General features: G+C 39.4%; 1 protein-coding gene across 7 annotated transcripts in view; it reads right to left on the bottom strand.

The window, feature by feature from the left end:
- Positions 1-13,330, bottom strand: part of LAMA2 (laminin subunit alpha 2) — a 1,513,089-nt gene that overhangs the window by 68,719 nt on the left and 1,431,040 nt on the right. The gene's annotated exons all lie outside the window — the stretch shown is intronic.

Raw genomic sequence — 13,330 nt, 5'->3', positions numbered from 1 at the left:
TAGACAATAATGGCTGTTGAGTTATTTTGAGGGGACAACAAGTTTACACTGTTATACAAGCTGTACACTCACTACTTTACATTGTAGCAAAGTGTAATTTCTTCAGTGTTGTCTCATGAAAAGATATAATAAAATATTTACAAAAATGTGAGGGGTGTACTCACTATTGTGAGATACTGTATATATCGGTATGTTTTTATTTTCTAATGCAGCTTTTTTAAAAAAGACTGTCACATTGGTTATTCAGAGTCGCTTTAAAGCCAATCTCTAATCTGGAATTACTCACCCCCCTTAATTAATGTAAGGATTAAAAAAAAGATCTACATAAAAACCCCATATACTTACCTGAATCCACAGCCAGATTATATGCTACATCCCGAGTGTTATTTTTTTCTGGACTGCAGAGTCAGGGATGCCCATATCACTCCCTAGTATCATAGTAACATCATTACATTCCTGTAATGGCGACAAGACTGTCCAGCAGCAAACTCAGACTGCAGTGGCAGATCACCAATCTTCACTAGGGACTCTGCGGAGAGTGCAGTGACAGTGAATTCTAAAAAGGTTTTTTATTTTTAACTTGTGTCAATGGATTTGGATGGATGGGGTGGGTTGGTTTGCCTTTCCATCACAGAGATAGGCTTTAAAACCCAACCTCTAATCAACTTACAGTATATGCTCACCTCTGCAGCACTGCTCCATTGAAACCACCACAAAATACCTGTTGCTTCTAGGCCTAGGTGAACATTTAACCCCATCAAATGGTGTAGTGATTGTGCCTGACCAGCCAATCACCAGCCCTGATCATCTATAAGGGACAGGTGGTGGTGGTGTCACAGCACCACTGTGACATAGAGTTTTTCACAGTTTTAGGACTGTGGGAGGAATGAAGCAGCCAGACAGGGAAGGTGAGTATAAGTGGGTTGAAAGGTGGGCCCTGAGGAGACTCTGTCACTTTTTGTTAATCTGGGCAAGATACAGAGTCTCTTTAAGAAGTAACAATTAGTATAGAGGTTTAGAGTTGTATTTTAAAGCATTAACATAAGCTGTATATATGGGAAGCCACCCTTCCAAGGACATCACCTGCAAACTTTAGCCTGCATGGGTAAATAAACAGCTTTGTGATTGATACTTATATCTTCGTCTATGATCAAATCCCTGCTATGGCTAATTAAAAATATTTTTTTTCACTGTAGCTACCTTAAGAAATAGATTTTGTAATTAAAAATAACAGAAATAATGATTAAAATATCATTTCATATGTAGCACGGTATGGCATCTTCATTATAAAGCACCAGTCCTAAATATCATGTGGCTTTAGTAGATAACAACATGTTTTTAAATAATAAAGCTCCCTATGCTCAGAAATTATTCAGTGCTTATCTAAATAATGAATGAGGATGATTAAAAAGGGTTATGTATGATATGTATGCTTAATCTGCAGGCCATTTTTAGCACAATAAATGTGCAGCTTCATTAAACAGTGTACATAGAACGAGCCCAAATGACCATTTTAGCTATTTAAGTGCACTCTAAAGACCATTTAGCCACAAACAAAATAGTTACGCTTTGTGGAAGTTCTACACATGAATAGAAATGGGGATGGGGACATTTAGTTTACTTTGTAGTCAGTCATTCTACGTTGGCTATCATTTGTTTGTAAAAAGTAGTACAAAAATGACAGTTGGTAGTCTTCTTCAGTGAATTAACAGTGTCATCTTCATGTAAATATTCTTCTGATATTATGAAAGGGTTTACATGTGCACCCATGTGAGTAATCTGTGTTTCGTTTCCATTTAACCAAGAAGTTTGTTGACTTGTCACAAACCTGAGTGATTCAAACTGAGCATTTAGAAAGCATTTAAAAAGGAAGTAAACCCAACAATTTTACTGTTTTCCAATACAGTTACATTCAATGCACACCTTTATTGAGAACTGTTGCAGTTACTAGTGTGCTTATGTTAGATAGATCTCAGCCCAACTGTGAAGCCATTAAATAGCTAATCACATATGTAGCACTATGGCAACTGCATATTTATCAGATACTATGATGGCAGCTTCCTTGGCTGTAAATAATAGCAGGGTTTAGTTCTGCTAGTTCCGCTTACATAAAAAATGCCTATAAATGCCAGACTACTCAGTTAACACTTGTCAAAATAAGTAGATCAAGGAAGTTTATGTATCGATGGAGTTATACAAATTGTGATTTCACCTGTGATGCTTCCCTTCACAGGAGCTTCCTGTGGGTCATTGCAGCCACCTATTACATTATATGACCAGCAGGGATGGAGGTGTTTGGACAAGCTGAGCTTTAATAGGGCAAGCCTAGATTTACATATAACATCAGCTGCCTAAATTTCTAGACATGAAGGTATGGTGTCTTCTGCTAACCTTTAAATTTCCTGTAGTCAAAAGTGGTATTACCTCTTAAGTTAGCCTCAAACAATCTGATCCTTGTCAAACCAACATGCCAGTACATCAAATTGGGGACAAGATTATACTGTGTATGGCCTACTTCACACAAGGGTCACATTAAGTTATAGTCAAGTTCTGCAGAGAACACGATAAACAAACAATTATTTACCTGGCTTTATTTTCATATCGTTCTGAAGAGATTCTATATTCTTGCATTCTTTATTGAATGAATGGTAGCTTTCATTCATTTCATACTTCAAAACATTTACAATGCAGACAACTTCATGTACAAGAGAATGAACAATATATTTAATGCAGCCCACCTACAGCAATGCCATTCATTGTAGTGTGCTTTAAGTCCTTTATGCTGGATTTTAAGTGCATTAACCTGCATTTTGCAATTCAACTGAGATTAAATACATAAAAAAGCCAGTGAAGAAGTGTGAAACCATCCTTAAGATGTCTGCTTCCAGCTGTTTATTCTTAGAGCAATAGAATATATACACTATATTATCAAAAGTTACATAGTTACATAGTAGGTGAGGTTAAAAAAAGACACAAGTCCATCAAGTCTAACCTATGTGTGTGATTACATGTCAGTATTACAGTGGAACCTCGGTTTGCAAGTAACATGGTTAACAAGCGTTTCGCAAACCGAGCTCTGTATTTCTAAAATTCCTAACTCGGTTTGCGAGTGTTGTCTCGCAAAACGAGCAGGATTCAGGCCAAAAGCAGTGTGCAGTACCGCTTTTGGCCTGAGGTGGAGGGCGCAGGAGCCGAGCAGAACCGAAAGTCGCCGATTGGCGCCGTTCGGAAATGCACGGAAAGGCCCGAGGACAGTTCGGCTGACCTCAGCAAACCTTGGAAAGGCTCGTGAATGGAGTCTTTCCGAGGTTTGCCGAGGTCCGCCAAAGTGTCCCTCGGCCTTTTCGGCCATTTCCAAGGCTCTCCGGCGCTCCCCGCCTCTGGCCGCATGCGGTATTGCATCCCATTGAAGTCAATGCAGAACTAATTATTTTTGTTTCCATCGACTTCAATGGGAAAACTCGTTTTGATATGTGAGTACATTGGATTACGAGCATAGTCCTGGAACGGATTATGCTCGTAATCCGAGGTTCCACTGTACATTGTATATCCCTGTATGTTGTGGTCGTTCAGGTGCTTATCTAAAAGTTTTTTTAAACGCAATAATAAAAAAATAAAAAAATGTTGGTATCTTGCGCACTACTGTAAATATATACCGATTTTTATCTAGACAGCTGCTAGTACTGATCACGTCCCATATGACCGCGCAAAAGAATAAAATACAAAGGAAAGTGCTGCCCTATCTTAATCTTGGCATGTGATAACCACAATAAGTTTCTGTTTCCATAGGGACTTCCATAAATCACTGTAAATTATATACTTAACAATGTATCTTAAATGTTACAAATATACCCAATATATAAAGTGCCCTAGTGATAATAAAGTGACTCTGTGCAACAATATAATGCAACATGTAAACTCATATCATCAGTATTATAAAAAAAGTCCTTATTTTAGTGCTCAAATACTATACAAAAAAAAGTGTTCCAGTGAAGTGAAGTGCTACGTGCAAAGTTCTATGTTGAAAAATTCATGTGAAGACATGTGTTGATATAATAAAATAAAAAATAAAAATCCATTCCAGAAATCCATAATCAGATCCAAAAAATGGTGGTGATAACAAATGTGTTCTTGTGTCCACTCAGATGCTCCCCCCTCAGTGTATGCGCTCATCTCAGAGCGTGTGACCTTGCAGTTAAGCTTGATCAAAACATGCATATGAACCTCCTCTGGGTTCAGTGTCTGTAATGGGATCCTGGGCTGATTTGCTGAGTAGACACAAGAACACGTTTGTTATCACTTAAGTACGAATGAATGGCATAACAGCATCCCATAAGAAGTAAAAGTGGGTTGCCTGACATGCATTAAGTAATGCATGCTTAAGATAACCAATAGTACACAATACTAATTTACAGTACTTGTAAACCTATTTTGGTTATTAACTGGCGAATGACTGATCATTCCTTTTGAGAAGATCTATAATTAAAGTGATTGTAAATGATCACCTTGTAAAACCACCCCTTCAGTTTAAAATAGAAATCATTGTTACATAGTTACATAGTAGGTGAGGTTGAAAAAATACACAAGTCCATCAAGTCCAACCTATGTGTGTGATTATGTGTCAGTATTACATTATATATCCCTGTATGTTGCGGTCATTCAGGTGCTTATCTATTAGTTACTTGAAGCTATCAATGCTCCCCGCTGAGACCACCGCCTGTGGAAGGGAATTCCATATCCTTGCCGCTCTTACAGTAAAGAACCCTCTACGTAGTTTAAGGTTAAACCTCTTTTCTTCTAATTTTAATGAGTGGCCACGAGTCTTGTTAAACTCTCTTCTGCGAAAAAGTTTTAACCCTATTGTGGGGTCACCAGTCCGGTATTTGTAAATTGAAATCATATCCCCTCTCAAGCGTCTCTTCTCCAGAGAGAATAAGTTCAGTGCTTGCAACCTTTCCTCATAACTAAGATCCTCCAGACCCTTTATTAGTTTTGTTGCCCTTCTTTGTACTCGCTCCATTTCCAGTACATCCTTCCTGAGGACTGGTGCCCAGAACTGGACAGCATACTCTAGGTGCGGCCGGACCAGAGTCTTATAGAGCGGGAGAATTATCGCTTTATCTCTGGAGTTGATCCCCCTTTTAATGCATGCCAATATTCTGTTTGCTTTGTTAGCAGCAGCTTGGCATTGCATGCCATTGCTGAGCCGATCATCTACTAGGACCCCCAGGTCCTTTTCCATCCTAGATTCCCCAAGAGGTTCTCCCCCCAGTGTATAGATTGCATTCATATTTTTGCCACCCAAATGATTGGTAAAACATTTGTGTATAGATATATATAAAAAAAATAAATTCCTTTTTTTTATAAGTGATCACATTCTCTCTGTTCCCTCTGTTCCCAACTGCATAAGAGCTGGGAGGAGTAGAAGCAGCAACACACTGATCTTTCTAGTAATTGGCTGTGCGGGGGGTCAGGTCAAGTCTGATCACTGGCAGAGAGTACGCGGAGTTCCCAGCATAGCTAGAGAACTGACCACAGTGTGTTCTCCTGCTTGGTGTGGTCAGTTTTTAATAGGAAAGCAGAGGGTCTGGCAGGAACACCAGGGATTTCACATAAAGGAAGCAATACAAAGGGAACAGAATACTTTTTCATACAAGTACGTGGTACAGCAGGCACATATCAGGAATATGAAATGTTGGGTAACAAACACTTTAAAGAATATGTAAACTCAACATTTCATATTCCTGATAAGCGCCAGCTTTGCCATGTACTTGTATGAAAAAGTAACCTGTTCTCTTTGTATTGCTTACTTTGTGTGAAATCCCTGATGTTCCTGCCAGTCCCTCTGCTTTCCTGGGAACTCTGCCTGCTCTCTTCCAATGATCAGCCCTGACACAGGGCTGACTTGACCTGACACATTCCTCCTGCACAGCCATTCACTGGGAAGCTCAGTTTATTGTTGCTTCTCCTCCCCCCAGATCTTTTGCAGCTAAGAACAGAGGGAATATGATAATTTATAAAAAAAAGGGAAACAAGTTATTTAGAATGTTTTTTTTTTTATATATCTATACACAAATGTTTTGCCCTTCATTTCTATTTTAAACTGAATTGGTTGTTTTACAAGGTGATCATTTACAAGCACTTAAACAATATTGGTTTATCATTCATGTACCTGTCGATTACAATCTTATGTCTATGGGTTATCTTAGTCATCAGTACTATTGTGTTACAGAACTGTAAATCATGAGTTCAGTTGTCACCAAAAACACTACATGTATGGATTTTCTATGTTACCCTGTATTTAAATGTATAACTCTGATAAGGACATTGTACGCATGTATACAAACGTATATCGCAACGCTGGCAACTAGAAGAAGATGAAGAATAATTTTCTGCATTTACTGCATATGCATATACATGTTTACATGCATTTATGCAAGGTCTTTACGGAACATTAAATTACTCAGGATCTTTCTGTCAACAAGAACCTGAGTATAAAAATCACAAAATTATTACATCTAGGTGCAAGAGGCCTTAAAGTTCACTGTAAAGTGCTGTATTGCCCAATAAAACAAACATTGCTGAACTTTTTCTATGCTGTTTTTCTGTGATTTCATTTGTATTTACAGTTGTAAAGACATTGCACTAAGGTTATTTACTTGGGATAGTTAACGCCACTTTGGAGAAGACCCATCCATGAAGCCCCCTGGGACTTTTCCATCTCCAGGTTGCCAAGGTCTCCCCCTCATTGCCGGTGTGCAATACAAGCTGGTTTGACCCCGACAGTATATGCTGATCTGGGTTCAAACCCTCCGGTAAGCCTCCATCTTTACGGGGAGTGGGCATTGCACATTTCTTTTAAGGACACTGTGGTGTGGTGTATGGAATCGATTTGTATATATTCACCACCCAATTAGATCCAATGTGTATGTACTATGGACATAATAGTAACCAGCTGAACCAGAAACTTGTTATACCAAATTACTTTTTTACATAAATATCCGTACTGAACTACACGTTGTTGACGGCATATTGCACACCTTTTCACCAGTGGAGACCTTTGAGGTCCTTATTGTTTATTATTAGGTCACCGAATGACTTTTATATTGTTTTGGATGACACCCAGTCAGGTTAACTAAACCACTGCCCGGCCTATAGCAAAATTACGGCCGGGCGGTGGTTTAGTTATCCTGACTGGGCGTCATATGACATCCTTCAGGATAACAGTGGTTAAGGTCATCACAGAGAACAAGTGGGCACTCTTTACGTCTGGAGGAAAAGAGATTTTATCTCCAAATATGGAAAGGTTTCTTCACAGTAAAAGCTTTGAAAATGTGGAACAGACTCCCTCAAGAGCAGGTTCTGGCCAGCTCAGGAGCTTTAAAAAAGGACTGGAATCTTTCCTAAATGTACATAATATAACTAGATACTAACATTTATAGGTAAAGTTGATCCAGGTAATATCCGATTGCCTCTCGGGGGATCAGGAAGGAATTTGTTCCCCTGCTGGAGCAAATTGGATCATGCTTTGCTGTTTTTTTTGCCTTCCTCTGGATCATCTATGGGTATAGGATTGTGTATATGGGATTGTATATATATATATATTGTATATATATATATATATATATATATATATATATATATATATATATATATATATATATATATATATATATATATTCCCTTTTATAGGTTGGACTAGATGGACTTGTGTCTTTTTTTTAACCCAACTAACTATGTAAGTGTGTACCTATGTATGGATTTTGGGGACCTCACACCACTTTTTTTTTGCTGTAGGCTCTTTTGTTTACATTCTGCTGTCAGTGGGGGAGTCTCCATTGACAGCAGGGTGGAGTCACCAGCAGGTGTATTGTGAATTGCACGTTTCTGAGTTAGGTGCCACATGAGTTATTTTAACTCAAATAATCACGCAGTATTTAACTCTTAGTAAATTGACCCCATTATCAAATATCAAATATTTTTTAGTTAGATAAGATATATGCCTATCTAATCTTTTTAATGTTGGTATAAAAAAAATGTATAAAAAAACTCAGCTTTCACATGGAAATGTAACATGTGTCATGCAAACCTATTTCATGAAATATCTAAACTTATCTAATTGTTAATATCTTTAACTTGTTTTCATATATTTTTTAAACAAATGTGGAATAAAAGCTTTACATGAAAAAGATAATGCATGGCAAAACTTTTCTGTTTTCATGGTACAATGGAACTATTTAAAGGAAGCACTAATTATTAATCTGTAATTAATAAAATATACTAACTGATTAAACCAACTTGTCAAGCTATATATTTATCCCCTATGCAACAATATCTGGCTAAAAATTCTAGAGCTATCAAAGCTGGTCTGCTTAAATATAATTCTCTATTCTTTCAGTGGTTATACCTTAATCCAGGGGTCTTCAAACTGCGGCCCTCCAGGTGTTCAGGAACTACAATTCCCATCATGCCTAGTCATGTCTGTGAATGTCAGAGTTTTACAATGCCTCATGGGATGTGTAGTTCTGCAACAGCTGGAGGGCTGTAGTTTGAGGATCCCTGCCTTAATCCATGAATTCACAAAAAATTTAAAATACCTGATTTTCATTAAAAACTATTTATCACATGATTTGCCATGATGAGCACACCTAGGCCATGGGTATATAGATCACAGACCCCAGACCACTTTAGGATGATGCAGGGGTAAACGCCACAACCACATTTCCTAGAATTCCTGTATTTGATACAGCTAATAGGGCAGGTAATTGGAACAAAAATGGAACTTATCCAAAGGTGTGGAAGAAAGTGGTGAGTCTGCCAAGCTTATTGGACCCCAGCTTGGTTTGCAGGGTAAGCAGTTTTAACCACATCTCTGAAATTATCTGTAAAGGAGATAGCAACCAATACATGCATTTAACATACATGACTAATATCAATAGCAACTTAAAGCGGAGTTCCACCCAAAAGTAGAACTTCCGCTTATCTGTCCCCCCCCGTTCGGTGCCACTTTTGGCACCTTTTGGGGGTGAGAGGGAGTGGGTACCTGTTTTTGACCGGTACCCTGTACCCACACTGCTGCAGCGAAGTCCCTTCTGAAGTTCAGCCCCCTCCTCCTCCTTCCTCCTTCCCCTGATGCTGGGCCAGTAAGAAAGTGCAGCGCGCTTCGCACATGTGCAGTAGGGACCCTTAATGGCAATGGCAGCACCCGACTGCCGATGGAAACATCAACTGCGGTGCTGACATCGTTGGATTCCAGGACAGGTAAGTGTCCTAATATTAAAAGTCAGCAGCTAGAGTATGTGTAGCTGCTGACTTTTAATTTTTGGAGGGTGAGGTCGGAACACCGCTTTAACAAAAATAATTTTTCTTCACTGCAGTGACATATATATATGTATATATAGACACACACATTTATTTTTTTTATCAAATATTGGCTCTTATTCATGTTTTATGGGCTCTTGGAGCAATGTTTGCATCACCATGTGAATGAAGCCATGGATTCCTTTAACCTCCCTGACGGTAATCCCGAGTGTGGCTCTGGGTTAAATTTCAGTCCCATTAGCGGTAACCCCGAGCCACACTGGGGATTACATTGCAGGATCCTGGTTCGGAGTTACTTACCTTGTCCCCAGGATCCTGCAATGTCCCCCGCAGTGTCCGTGGGCTGTGTCTCCTCTGAACAAGATATGGTGAAAAATACTCCTGCGCTTGTGAGATCGTTTGCTGTAAAACAAAGTATTGTAGTCAGAGATAGGACTGGGGGAGATGATGGAGCGTGTCCCGCTGCCTTAGCTGACCAGGGGTGGTCTGCAAAGGACTGTTTAGTAGGAAGTGGATGGAAGGTGCATGATCAGACGCTTACATCAAGAAATGTATGGTTTATTTATGTAAAAGAATACAGACATATAGTCATATAGATATAAAATCATACAAATACTACATAATATTATAAAAAAAAAAGGAAAAACAGGTAACAAAATAAGTACTAGGAAGTTAAAATTGGGGTGTGCCCATATTGAGGCAGGTATTTAAGAAATACTGACGCGTTTCGAGGAAAACCTCTTCATCAGAGCCAGGAGAACTGGAGCACAGTCTGTATGGGCCGGTAGGCCGACATGTGTACATGGGGAGAGGTGGTGTGGCTAGTAGGAGGATGTGTCCTGTGATGGACAATTGATTATTCCAAGTTCCATACCCAGGTGTTCTAGATGGGGTATAAATAAGAACAATATATACCGTACACTACAGACTGGAGACGTAAGATAAGTTTACATTGAAAAATGCATTCATAAAATGATAAAAAGTATATAATATAAATATATTAGAAATAAAAATTACCATATCAGTACAAAGAATTAATGATAGGTAGTGGGATTTTGAAGCACAGAACATGAGATTGTAGTCTAAATACATACAAATGAAAAAATCTACGCATACATAAGTGTACACACACACACTCGTGTACACATACATGCATATACATACACGTGCATAATACAAACGCATGTAAATGCATTAAAAAAATATATATATATATATATATATGCATATGAGGGGGTGGGGGGGGGAGGGGGGCGATGGTAAATGAAGTAAAAAGTGCACATTGAGAGATATTGTCTCTCCGCATGGTAAAACCGGTTGTGCTTTTGTCCAAAGGACATGTGCATGCGTGTAAAAACTCTGCCAGCACGTAAAACGCTGTGCTGGAACAGATATGTGGAGGTATGCCCCTGTTCATGGAAAGCACAAATGGGGGCACAAAGATGGCCATGTGGTTTGTGCAAAAACAGAAATGTGTTCATTTAAATGGAAATCCACAAAAATGCATATATCAAATGTACATAAAAATCTAAAATGCATATGCATATATATATATATAGATAAAGAAACAATATGCACAAAATAAATATATGTATATATCCACATAAATCTGTACACATATATATATATATACATATATACACATATGCACACATATATATATATATATACATGCACACATATACATGTCCACATGCATACACACACATGTGGAGACCACCCCTACACAGCATGTATTGTGCCTATGTAGAACCAGTGTCATGGCGGTAGGGTGGGAATGTGTAGTTTGTGCAACGCAATAGCGGAGAGTGGCGGGAGTGGATACGTTAGGGGGATAATCTGGTGTTGGTGACCAAATATTGGAGGTGGCAGACAGGTGGGCTGATGACAGAACGCACCTACCTATGGATGAAATTAGAATGTAAATAGATTGTATTTTCTTTTTGCGGTCCTGTTAGGCTGTCAGATGTGCCTGTAGTGAAACATAAGTTGAGCAGGGAAAGTAAGCAAGCTCTTATGGACACTGCTGGGTTTAACAGGATAAGGAAGTTACAAAGACCATTGTGGCTAACCTGTCTCAGGAGAAGTGTGTAGACACAGCTGTAAACTGTAGAGATCCTTTGGAGTGGAGAGCCGTGTGATCCTGGCAGCAGAAGGGGGGGGAGGAGGAGGGAGGAGGTGTCCTTGAGGCAGCTGATGGCTGGATAGAAAGCGTCTTGCTGCCTAGGGATAGGAAAGGTTTTGTGATGAGGTTGTGCTGGGGGTTTAAAAGACTCTGGGGGGCGGGTCCGAGGGCATGAATGAAAAGGCTATTATTGAATCCAATTAAGCCATATAAAGTAATGTGATATGAAAAGTGTGACTATGATTTGAATAGTGAACCGGAGGTATTTCGTGCAGAACATGTACATATATATATATATACACATATACACATACACATACACATACACACACATATACATATATATATATATATATATATACATATACATATATACATATATACACACATACACATATACACATACACGTACACACACAGGTTTATATGGGTTATATAACAGCAGAAGTGGATAATATGAGGAGAAATGGTGTACATGAAACTGCGGGGACAGGAGAGGGTATACAGGGTTAACCGTATGGTGGAATGATGGTGTTGATATGAAGGGGATCACAGGTAATAAGGGGGGGGGGGGGGGCTGGGGATGGCTAGGATAGAGGGGGGGGCAAAGCATGATGGTGATATTCTGTATCTAGATGGCACCGTGGATATCTAGATCTTCATTCATTCCATCGGGAACCAATGACCCAAGAGTGAAAATCCAGAATGATTCTTGTTTACAGAGTCTTCTGAATCTCCTCCCATTGTCAGTGTCTTTTTTGATAGCTTCAATGCCAAACACTTTGATGCCTGTTGGATTGCTGTTATGACATTCTCTGAAATGCCTAGGTACTGAATAGCTGTGGCATTTTTTATTTTTACTCTGATGGTACGTGTTACTATTGATTATGCTGCATTTGTGTTCGCTAAATCTTATCCTGAGTGGACGTATTGTGCGCCCAACATACAGAAGACCGCATGGACAAATAAGACCATAGACTACATAGGAGGTACTGCAATTGATGAACTGTTTGATTTTGTGGTACTGGCCGTCGGACCCCATGATTTCTTTTTTGCGGTGTGCCATGAAGGCACAGGCTCCACAGTTTTTGGTTCCACACTTGTAGTTGCCTTTCTGGTCGAAGATGGATGCCCAATTGCCAGTGGGGGTCTTGGTTTGGTTCTGAGGTTTTCGTACTCTACTCGGAGCTATTAGGCTTCTAAGATCTTTGGATTTTCGAAACACAACTACTGGTTTGGGTGGTAGAACTGGATTGAGGATGGGATCCTGCTTGAGAATGTTCCAATTTTTCTCGATGGCTCTCTGTATGTTGAATGCTTTGGTGTTATATTGTGTACTGAATCTGATGGGGTTGGAGATATTGCTGTCGGTGGTCCTTTTATTGCCGCTTGTTTTGTTAGCCTCCATTGCCATAGTGACAGGGGGATGTTCGTCATACTGGGTCCAATATTTGTAAAAGGCCTATTTGATGAGTGATTCTTCATAACCCTTCTCAAGAAATTTCTTTTTTAAGATGGATCCCTGTTTTTCATAGTCACTTTTCTTAGTGCAGGTTTTCTTCAGCCTGCAGAATTGCCCGTGGGGTATGTTACGGATCCATTTTAGATGGTGGTGACTTTTGGCGTGGAGGTAGGAATTTCCAGCACTAGGTTTGAAATGGGTTTTGGATATAATGCTGCCTTCCTCGATTTGCAGGTCTGAATCCAGAAAGACGAGTGATGTGTTGTCGACCACATGGGTAAAAGAGATACCATAAGGTGTCTCCTCTGAAGCCTTTCTGTGCCAGGCTCCGTTCCCTGCGAGCGGCGCGACGCACGGGGGCGGAGCCTGACAGTAAATTCAAAAAAATGTAAAAATTATAATACATACAGTACTGTAATCTT

This window comes from Aquarana catesbeiana, linkage group LG04 (genome assembly GCF_042186555.1).
Source record: "Aquarana catesbeiana isolate 2022-GZ linkage group LG04, ASM4218655v1, whole genome shotgun sequence".
Taxonomy (NCBI): Eukaryota; Metazoa; Chordata; class Amphibia; order Anura; family Ranidae; genus Aquarana; species Aquarana catesbeiana.
This window is presented reverse-complemented; position numbering and strand designations above follow the sequence as displayed.